General features: G+C 36.9%; 1 long non-coding RNA gene across 1 annotated transcript; it reads right to left on the minus strand.

Annotated features, from left to right (window-relative positions):
* Positions 1 to 1,466: 1,466 nt before the first annotated feature.
* LOC135212869 (uncharacterized) lies at positions 1,467 to 4,902 on the minus strand. The gene is made up of 4 exons (XR_010314003.1): positions 4,547 to 4,902; positions 2,838 to 2,998; positions 2,181 to 2,562; positions 1,467 to 1,609 (listed from the first exon to the last, which is right to left on the minus strand). It is a non-coding gene; the product is annotated as an uncharacterized LOC135212869 (long non-coding RNA).
* Positions 4,903 to 12,079: the final 7,177 nt, after the last annotated feature.

The raw sequence follows: 12,079 nt of genomic DNA on the forward strand, positions 1-12,079 counted from the left end.
TCACAATCCTTTTGTCTTGCATATTGGAAGCCCTACTCTTCTGTTTATGTAAACTTAAAATCATCATCATCATCATCATCATCATCATCATTATATTATTATTATTATTATTATTATTCAGAGGATGGACCCTGTTCGTATGGAACAAGCCCACCACAGGGGCTACTGACTTGAATTCGTTTCCAAAGAATATGATGGTTTTCATTGGAAAGAAGTAAAAAAAAAAAATTATTTTTAGGATGTTCTCTGAATGAGTAACCCTTGACCGAAAACGTGTACTTCTTTCAGAGCCCCAGTTCAGTGGAGAGTCATTCGTAGGCTGTATGCCCATAACCAACAAAAATGACTGAAGATTTCTTACATGAGAGTCGAGTAGTCTCCGAAAAAATCCAATTTGTCGTAATCACAGTTTCCAACCGAGTGGATGGCATCTCCACTGTTGAAGATTATGAAGACGAAACCTAGCTTTATCAGCTGCAGAATAAATAGTTATGAAATTAGAATACAGTTAAATAGATCCAGATAATAGGAGACATTTAATAACAACGGAAATAGTCTACAGATGTCCTATGCAGTCAGTCCCCGGGTTACAGCGGGGCTTCCGTTCCCGGCAGGGCACTCTAAGCTGATAGTTGCCTTAACTCGAATCATCATAATTATAATGGGAATAAATAGCAACAGCGCTGTAAGTCCAGGTTACAGCGCTGTAACTCGGAGACTGCCTGACATTGGAAATTGACAACAACTGCAAATTCCTTGGTACTGATAGAGAAACCTTTCTAGTTATGGCATGAAAATAAGTCCATCAGTCAATCTTGCTTAGCTGAATATTTTAGCCAAAAAGAATATATTTATGATGTGTCAGCAGTTTTTTTTTTCAGAATTACCATTGATAGTCAGATTTCTCCTTACCGAAGGACAGTTTTTGTATCCTTATACTTCATTCTGAAGAGAATGCTCTTTTATTACCTCTTGAGTATGGTTTAAAACTGGATGGAATTCAGTTGAAATAGTGTACTTAGATTCCAACACCAAAAATATCAGTCTACAGTTAAAACAGAATATTACCTATTTAGTAAAAAAAAAGAAAAAAAAAACACTGTTCTTGTTCCAGATGTATATCAGTCATCAGTACCCCTAATATCCTTTGATATTGGCCATGATTCCATTCGTACAATCTCTTTGGCTGTCACTACTTCTCTGTAGTTGGTTTATTTAGTTATGTGTTATTGTCTTCGCTTCATTGTGAGTCGTTCCTAATCAGTTGGATTCGCGGCATATGAACCTAAGTATTATTTGGGAAAAGCCTCGGAATTGTGTTCAGCCATATCTTTATTATTTTTCACTCTACTTAAAATTTTATTCTGCAGAAAGGTGTATAGCGAACTCTACTTAAAATATTACTCTACACGTAACTTTGACTGATAATCCCACCCTCTTTTCCAGGTACTCTTGTTTACCTGAATGTCAAGGCAACAATAGCAGCCGTCTGGGTAATTATTAGGGTAATTTGGCGACGCCCAGTACTTGTAGGTCGTGTCAGCCACTGGGAAGCTCGTTTCGTCGACGATGATTGTCTTATTGCAGTTATTGCAGGGATTAGCTGGAACTGAAAAGGAAAGGAATTTGAATTTCTTATGCGTTATTGCAGGGGTTAGCTGGAACTGAAAAGGAAAGGAATTTGAATTTCTTATGCTTTTTGGTCCAAATAAAAAACTTGCTGTCTTGAGTCGTAGTATTAGTAGTAATACATAGTAGCTTTTTGTGACAGTTCTTCCTCCTATTGTGCAGAAATGATCTCAAGCCTCTTAAGATTTTTTATACTTGGTGCCATTCAAAGGTGTAAAAGGAGGAAAACCTCAAAGCAGTTGTGCTATGAAACAGTTGTAAGATTGGTTGAGGATAGTCAGATGGAAGAAAGAGAATTTGAATGGAGATACAGTAAAAGGAATGAAAGAGGGAGCAGCTAGGGACGCTACAAAAAAAAATCTTAATATGCCTATGGTGTGCCACGTGAGGTGCACTGATGGCACTACGGGGCCGAAGCAGTAAGGCAGGAAATTAACAGTTAATTCCGGAATAAACAATATCGTTAATGGAAGCGTTCAGACAAGGAATTCCGGAATTCCGGAGCGTATTTTCCAGACTAGACACCTTCGCACAAACGCGGACCTACAGACCTGATGTTGTTTGTCCTGTTGTGGCTTTTGTTGTTGTTGTTGCTGTTGTTGTTGTTCCTAATGTTGTTGTTCCTTTTGTTGTTGTTGTTGTTCCTAATGTTGTTGTTCCTTTTGTTGTTGTTGTTGTTATTGTTGCTGCTGGTGTTGTTCCTTTTGTTGTTGCTGCTGGTGTTGTTCCTGTGTTGTTCCTGGTGTTGTTCCGTAGCACTGTAATTGATTCTTGACGCCATCTGGCAAAGGGGTCGTCCTCATAACGTCATAGAGCAGTGTTTGCAAGGTACTGGTATAGTTCCTTATGTAATTCTTTATTTTCTCTTCGATCAGAGGAGCGGTTTCAAGAATAACATTGTAATCTGTCCTGCTGAACGTAATATTTGTTTCACTGTAAACAGAAAAAGGCAGAATAAAAAAAAAAAAAAAAACGTGATAAAATGAAGTGAAAGCTATGTTGAATAAAATCAGAAAACATAACAATATGAAGTGGAAACTATGTTGATGCACATTTCTATGTCATAACAGACATCCTACTCTTTAAAGGAAGATTGGCAAAAAGGTTGTCGATGCACATTTCTGTGACGTCTTACTCTTAAAAGGAAGATTGACACAAATGAGGTGTGTTATCACATATTCATCAAAGAATTAACCTCGGTCACTCACTAAACTATCAGGTACGACGAGGTACGAGTCACAGAACAAGAATTCTTATCTATAGAGGCAATGGCATCTATATCAACCTGCTTGACGGCTGCTGTCAAAGTCAGTGGGAACTTCTTGTTCCTTTTCCCTCCTTTTATCGTCAGCTTCCCTAGACTTTTAGCCTGGTGATAAATCATTAAAGTAATGTGATATTATTATTATTATTATTATTATTATTATTATTATTATTATTATTATTATTATTATTAGCAAACGTATGTATATAGAAATTGTGTGATAAATTCGTAAAGTAACTAAGTCTACGGGCATAACCAGCCCCGTGTCACGGGCAGACCCAGCTCCGTTTCAGGGAATCCCTGAGGGGAGGGCGGGGGAGGTAGGAGGAAACCCTATTATAAACCATCTTCGGGGTCCCCACTATAACCCTGCCATGTTTCATGTCCGTCGGACCAGCCGTTTAGCCGTGATTGAGTGACAGACGAACAGACAGACATTATGCCCATTATAGTAAGATTATTCAGTAGATGAAACCCATTCATATGGAACAAGCCCACAGGAGCCATTGACGTGTCATGCAAGTTTCCAAAGAATATTATGGTGTTCATTAGGAAGACGTACGAGGAAGCAAAGGGAACTACAGAAAAAAACTCTAATTTGTTGAAAAAGAAAATAAAAGAAATTAGCAAATAGGTAAATAGTTTAAACTGTATTAAAATGCAAGAAGAATAGTACTATCAGGGTAGCAATGCATTGCATTTTTGCTTGAACTTCTGAAGAAGTTCCAACTGCAGGACATCCTCTAGGAGGCTGTTTCACAGTCCAACTGTGTGATGGCAAAGTATATAGCAATTGAGATGCTAATTTGAAAAAAAAAAAATATACTTCGTCTTTAAATTCAAAACTGAAAGCTTGCTGAGAGAATATTTTTAAAAAATCAAAGTATTCAACCTTGATGAATATATTCGTGTCACTTAGGTTACATATTGCTTTGAAGACTAGTAAGTGTTACTAGTGTAGGTAGTATGATATAGTTTTCTCCTTTTGAAGAGGAAAGTCAAATGTAAGAGTAAACCAGTCTCTCGTAAAAATAAAACTTCCAACATGAAAATTATTTTTTTGGGTGAATTCCATAAAACGGAATTGACGTTTGTGCTTACAATGTGTGTCCTGAAAGTAAAATCACACACACGAGAGTTTTAACGTATTCAGGGATGTCATAAACACCTGTAACTGTAGTTTATCAGTATATAATCTCAAAATACTGTATATATTTTGAAGATAAACCACCGAATTGAAAATGTACTACCTTTTTCTGAATGCAAATGTGGAAGAACATATGTACATTCATTTATATTCATTTATACATTCTTATTACATCACCCTGATTTTATGTATACAAAAACATTAAGCTAAAAATGTCGTTTAATATCCAGTTGCTCTGCTTCGGAAATATTTTCTGTATATATATATATATATATATATATATATATATATATATATATATATATATATATATATATATCTAAGGGGAATTATAACGTGTAAGTGGGTAGTCATCTCATGGGCTCGAACTGCCACACACAAGAAGTAGCGACGTTCAGTGACCCTAGACCACCTGGCTATATATATATATATATATATATATATATATATATATATATATATATATATATATATATATATATATATATAATAAAAACAGTACTCACAGTAATGGCACGGATGATGCCAGTAATCCAAATGCCCATAACACCGCTTTGCACAGTGCCCATCATAGAAATTGTCGAGAGACCTTGTAGTTTTATATGGCCAAATATCACTGCACAGACTCTTCCCAGAAAGGAATCCATAAACTCGCTCAAATTTTGCTGTACACGGTGCTATGTTTATAACTGTGAAGGGATACGTGTACATTGCAGTTCAGTGGTTTCAGTACTCTGTGATTAAAAATTCCCAGTGAACACTTTACAGATTTTTCTCTATTCGTATAGGCATAACCAGCCTTCTGGTTCGTTGAAATAAAAATATATTTAAATAGTTTAGGGAATCACTGTTGCTATAACTACTACTTTAAAAATAGTAATAAAAAAAGGAAAAAAAAAACACACACACACTGAAAACATGCATAGTCAGAGTTCAGAGTGGCTGCTTCTAATCTTTTCTACCTCAGAAACTATAGGAAAGTTGAGAATTTGTAAAAAGCTGTAACCTAGTATCCACCCTGCATCCTTATATCTATGTGAATTTGCCAGTAATATAACTTAATGCTACTGATACCCTTGGGATATTATTTTTTTATAGGGAGATTAATGGAATTTGCTATCTTATGCTGGGTATAAGAAACATATGAAACATGGAAGGCTCACTACCACCGTTGACAAAACATATTACGTTATCTCTGTCCGATTTGAATTGGATGCTGTTGTGACAAGCAGCTTGCATTAGAATTTCGAAAATGACCTGTATCCTGCATGCTGTTCACACCATGAGGTTATTATCCCTCCAAAGCCATAACTTGATTGTTTATTAAGGTTACTTCAGAGGTCTTCGAACCTTTGTTCCTGCATAATCTTTGTTACAGAAGACATAGGAAATAGTTACCCCGCATGTAGATTCTTTTCGAATGCCTGGTATGTCAACTGGATCTGTGATTCTCTTCTTGAGGTTTTCAGTTACGGTGTTCATGTAGTTGTCCAAAGAGTAGCTTTCACCTAATGAAAAGTAAAGAAAATTCCTCTGAGCAGCATAGGCAAGTTTCAGTAAAGACACAGAATGATATTGTAAGTACTCAGGTTTAAACTTTTTGGAAGCATTTCATGCATACAGTTAGCATGCAACTACACATACAATCATAATTAATTTAGCATTTGTTCCGACATGTATACAAACCTATGCTTCCATGGATGGAGTAGTCCATACTTACGTATCTTTGGCTGTCATTGAATCGTCCCTTAAAATTCTAAGACTATATGTGGGTCACATGGTGTGAACTGGATTAACCTACCCTGCCATCTTCCGTTTTGATCACTCGTTTTCAAAGTCATCTCTCGTTTTCCTTGATGCTGTTCTGTGTTCTTTGTGATTGGGAATACATACTCCCCATGTCTAGCCATATTTGCTACACCTAATTTTTGCCTTCACATTCATATCTTGCATTGGTGTTTTTGTGTGGTTTGCGTTGGTTGTTTTCCGAGTTGCAAGACTAAAGTGGCGTACTAGAATGTTACCCCTATGCATCCTTCTCTCGGAGCAAAGAGAATAGTGCATAGAATAATCACTGTTTCTATGTAGGTGGGAGTCCTTCCCACCCCGTACAACCTATATTTTTTGTGAGATCTTTTCCAGGGTCAGTCGAGTGATATAAGTGCCCACGTGATCACATGTGTTTGTGTTTTCCCAACAGCCTAGTGTTCATGTGTTCTCTGTGTCCTTTCCATAGTGATGGAAGAAAACGGGAAGCCCAAAGTGCATCGTTGTGTAGTCAAGGATAAGCAGGGATCGAGAATGTTCCCGCTAGGCGGCCGGCAGAGAGTGTGCAGTATGGCCCGCCTCACAAACAAAAGAGGCAAACCTCGGTGAAGGTCACTTGATGATCTCTTCCTTATGATAAAGTTATGGATTCCAGCCAAATGGCAAAGTAAATCTTTGAGTCGCCTTTTTTTATATCGCAAAATATAATTTTTTCGTCCAAGATGATACAATTTAAGTACATGACTTTGATACGTTATAATGTTCAGGTAAGAAATTAAAACCAAGAAAGATTATCTTTAGTTTTATTCAAATTAAAAGCTGTATCAATTTGATATTTATGTAAGATGTACTTACCAAATTAGTATTATAACCCTACCAGGATTTACTTCAAAGCATAATCAGCAGCAAACATCAATGTTTGGAAATAATTCGATCTGCGAAATTTTGGTCAGAAGCTTCAACATTTGAAATTAATCCAAGTATAAAGTTTTTGAAAATTTTGAATTTCATTCGACAAAATATAAATAAAGACAAATCCTTCGTCCCAACCTAGTGAGAGCAGATAATCACCCCAGATGTTTGGTGGAACAATTTTAATAATAATAATAATAATAATAATATTCCTTATGGGTATTGAAACATCTTCACATGCTGACATAGAAGCATTTGCTTCAACCTTTACTTATATGATGGTAACCTTTGCTATTCCTCTCATTTTCGAGTGCTTGCAAAACGATTTGTCGGCGGCCTTGAATTCCCTGTATTTTTCCATACAAGGGATTTTACTCTCAAGTATTTTGGCTTAAAATAGATATTTATTTGCATTCCATAAAATCTAGTAAGTTTGGAAAATTTATTAAAAATTGGACGTGGAATAAAAACAATGGGACTTTGTTTTTCGAGTGTTTAGAAAACTGATTCCTTCTGAGTTGGAATTCGATTTTGTTGTCTTGCTTGTGCTCAGACGTGTACCATTCACTGTCTGTAGTGCCTATACAGCAAACTCTTGTATTTTGAGACAGTGACGGGGCATGGGCCTACTCGTTGATTTTAACATTGACTGTAAGACGTGTTACAATGAATGAAAAGATTGACTGTAAAACGTGTTACAATGAACGAAAAGATTTTAAGACGTGTGACAGTGAGTGAAAACCCATAGTTTACTCACTGTCTCCCCATGGTTCATAGTCTGTTGATTAGTCTAATTTCATTTGAAAACGAACTGACGTGGAATGAAAGCATTGGATAAACATACATAGTCCAACATTGTTTGATTTTGTTTCATCAGAAAGTAGAATATTATTTCGCTCTCATTTTAGAAATGAATTACGTACTTAGTACATAATCAGGAATGGACGCATATAGGCCTATTCTTGTTTTTACATTATTTTGTCACAAGGAATGTTTATTTCCACAGAAAACCTGACTCGCATATATGGTATATGACTACAAATAAACAAATAGGCTTAATCTGTTATGATAGCCTTTGGATTTTACATGCATTCAGGAATGATGCTGCCATTTGACATATTTTATTTGACAACTGTATCAGTTATTAAAAACACAAGTAAATCCAATATATCATCAATTTAGGTATAAACACTTTTCAATTCAATAAAGCCCAACACAGTGTTCTTGATTAGTAAAAGTTATCTGTCCGCGGACAGACAGTGAACTGAGCTAAAAAAGAAGAAGAAGAAAAAAAAGTTGACGTTGCACTGCACATGCGCAGCCGTTTGGCCTGAGGCTCATCGATTGAGATGAGCTATTTTTACTCAAGCCGCCTGTGCAGGCTAGAAAAACTGTGCAGGTTCAGTTAAAATGCACAGGCAAAACTGAACGCCGGAAATATGATAAAAGCCATAAACACATGGGCAGTGCCAGTAATCAGATACAACTCAGGAATAGTGGAATAGACGAAGGCAGAATTTCGCAGCATAGACCAGAAAACGAGGAAACATATGACAATACACAAAGCACTACGCCCAAGAGCAAATACGGACAGACTATGCATAACACGAAAGGAAGGAGGGAGGGGACTACTAAGCATAGAGGACTGCGTCAACATAGAGAACAGAGCACTGTGGCAATATATATGGAAACCATTGAAGACGAATGGCTCAAGAGTGCATGGGAAGAAGGACTGATAAAAGTAGACGAAGACCCAGAAATATACAGAGACAGGAGAATGACAAGCAGAACAGAGGAATGGTACAACAAACCAATGCACGGACAATACATGAGACAGACTAAAGAACTAGCCAGCGATGACATGTGGCAATGGCTACTTACGGGAGAGCTCAAGAAGGAAACTGAAGGAATGATAACAGCGGCACAAGATCAGGCCCTAAGAACCAGAATATGTTCAAAGAACGATAGATGGAAATAACATCTCTCCCATATATAGGAAGTGCAATACGAAAAACTAAACCATAAACCACATAGCAAGCGAATATTCGGCATTTGCACAGAACCAGTACAAAAAGAGGCATGATTCAGTAGCAAAAGCCCTCCACTGGAGCCTGGGCAAGAAACACCAGCTACCTTGCAGTAATAAGTGGTACGACCACCAACCTGGAGTGATAGAAAACGATCAGGCAAAGATCCTCTGGGACTATGGTATCAGAACAGATAGGGTGATACGTGCAAATAGACCTGACGTGACGTTGATTGACAAAATCAAAAGGAAATTATTGTCATATGTTTCCTCGTTTTCTGGTCTTTGCTGCGAAGTTCTGCCTTCGTCTATTCCACTATTCCTGAGCTGTATCTGATTACTGGCACTGCCCATGTGTTTGTGGCTTTTATCATATTTCTGGCGTTGAGTTTTGACTTGAGTATCGCCTCGAGTCTCTGCACATATTCTTTCCTGATCGTGTCCTTCATCTCTTGGTGTTTTATATCCCCTCCTTCTATTATTCCCAGGTATTTGTATCCCGTCTCATCTATGTGTTTGATGTTGTTCCCATCTGGTAGCTTTATCCCTTCAGTCCTTGTTACTTTGCCCTTTTGTATGTTGACTAAGGCACATTTTTCTATTCCAAACTCCATCCTGATGTCCCCAGATACAATCCTTAAAGTCGGTTAGGGTATCTATTTCCTTGATGCTATTATTATTATTATTATTATTATTATTATTCAGTGATTTTTTGAGGAAGAAATCTCCCATTTTCTTTTTACCAAAATTGATCAGATGTCTAAAATTATTAGGTATGTTCATATTGAAGGTGATTCTGTTGAAGTGAGAAAGTCCCTTTTGGGATTCATTCCTGTTGCCTGAAAAACTGCAAGTGATCTTACAAAGGATATACTAAGTAGTTTGGAGAATGATGGACTAGACATTACACATTGCCGTAGTCAAGGATATGATAGTGCTGCAGCTATGGCTGGTATTCATGGTGGAGTGCAGAAAAAAATAAAAGAATTAAATCCTAAGGCTTTGTTTGTACCATGTGTTAATCATTCCTTAAATCTTTGTGGAGTACACTCTTTTGGAATTAGTTCAACATGTGTCACATTCTTTGGAGCAGTAGAGAGACTTTATTGCTTCTTTGCACTTTTAACGCACAGATGGGAAGTACTGAATGAAAATATGGACCTGACAGTTAAAAAACGTTTTCAGACTAGATGGAGTGTACATTATGTCGCTGTAAAGCCACTCAAGAGACAATTTGAAAAGCTGATTACAGCCTTGGAGACATTGACAGACCAAAAAGAAAATGTAGATACAAGAGGATCAGCTGAAAGTTTACTAAAGCAGTGTGTGATTTTTCATTTTTGTCATTTCTCTCATTCTGGTGTGATACATTTGAAGAAATGGACCTCACACAAAAATATTTGCAAACAGACGGAATACGCTTAGAGAAATGCTGTGTAAGATCAAAGGTTTGAAATTGTTCCTTAGAAATCAGCGCAATGAGATTGTGAGAAAGCAATTGTACGTATATGCAAGTCAAGTATGTGAAGAAATAGGGATATCCAAGGAAAGACGAGGAAGAATAAAGAAAAAAAAGCCTGGAGAGCTTGCTAGGGATAGTGGATTGACATTGCAAGAGGAAATGAGGAGATCAATGTTTGAATGTATAGATAAGTTTAGTCAAGAACTGAATGTTCGATCAAAGGCCATGGATAATGTGCTGTCAACATTTGCAGCCATTCGGCCACACACCTTGCTCTCTGTAAATAAAGAACAACTTTGGGAAAGCATCTCAAGCATGCCTTAAGATTTTGATGAAATTCCAGGAGAGGAGGTCAAAGTGGAAATTATGCGACTCGGAAGACACCTGGAGGCCGCCAAAATCAAGACTGAAGCAGCAAACTCTTGGACGAACGATCTTAGAGTTTCTCAAGTTCATTGTCAAATGGGGCTTTGGAGAATCCTTGCTAAATTTATCTCTATGCATGAGACTTTTTTTTTTTTAACAATTTGTGTATCAGTAGCATCATGCGAAAGAAGTTTCTCTAAGTTAAAGCTTGTAAAGAATGATCTTCGATCAACAATGAGTCAAGCAAGATTGAACAGTCTTGTTATAATTTCTATAGAAAATGACTATATAAAGAATATTAATTTTGATGATGTAATCGACAAGTTTGGTGCTGCAAAGGCACGTATAATGAGCGTGTAAAATTTGTCTTATTTTATAAATCAGAGGGAGAATATTTAGCTTCATTTAAAGATGCTTCCTTTTACATTGATATCTTCTCTGTTGCAAAACATAATTTGTTTTAGTTACTATTATGGTTTAATCTAGCCTACAATATGCATGTATTACAAGTGGCTAAGGATGTAAGGTCAGTGTACTATTATTGTTCAAGTATTACAAGATATCAACCAAATAAAAGCTAGATATGCATTCTTTATCAAAATTATGAAGTTATTGGGCTTTGTGGGGAGGGGGGTGCAAAGGAATATTAGCCCCGGGTGCCAAAGTCTCTAGGAACGCCTCTGGCATCTTGTATTTTTCGTTAGTATTTAAAAAAATTAGCTACATATAGCCAAAATTTGTAAAACTTAGTATATCTTAGTTTTACCAGATTAGATTAGATTAGATTATAAAATTTTTGGCTCATAGCCAAGCGCCGGAGCCGGGGGGCCATTCAACGCATATATATCTTAAGAATAAAAAAAGTCAATGTCGCACAAACAAACTTACACAGAACCGATCAAACATACCAATCATTCATTCATAAAAACCAAACAAGAAACCTAAAACAATTAAGAGAAAATTAAAATTCATAAAAAAGACCAATATTTTTTAAAAATGTCATAATTTGCTCTGCTGAGCACCTTCACCTAAAATATCGGCAAGAGTCTTATTTGCCAGCAAACAAACTCTACGTTTGTTTTCAAAATGTGGGCACTACACCAAAATATGCACCACAGTCAAATCCACATGACAGGTGGAACAGCGAGGAACCTGCCTATCTGCTCCACTCGTCATTAGATACTCGTGAGTATATTTAGTGTGGCCAATACATAATCTAGCTAAAACTATCTCAAACCTTCTATCCATCCGGCTATAAGGCCAAGGATGAACAGAAGGCCTAATCGACTTTAATTTGAGATTATTATCTAAAGTAGACCAGTGGGCCTGCCATTGGTCTTTACAATAAAATCGAATGGTACTTTTAAAATCGGAAACAAGGACGCCCATGTTAGAAATGTGCCTAAGCCTAGTTGCAGCCTTAGCTGCAGCGTCGGCTCGCTCATTCCCACAATTCCAACATGAAACAGAGCCCAACAAAACCTAACAGAAAATCCTCTTCTATTA

This window comes from Macrobrachium nipponense, chromosome 41 (genome assembly GCF_015104395.2).
Source record: "Macrobrachium nipponense isolate FS-2020 chromosome 41, ASM1510439v2, whole genome shotgun sequence".
In the NCBI taxonomy this organism is placed as follows: Eukaryota; Metazoa; Arthropoda; class Malacostraca; order Decapoda; family Palaemonidae; genus Macrobrachium; species Macrobrachium nipponense.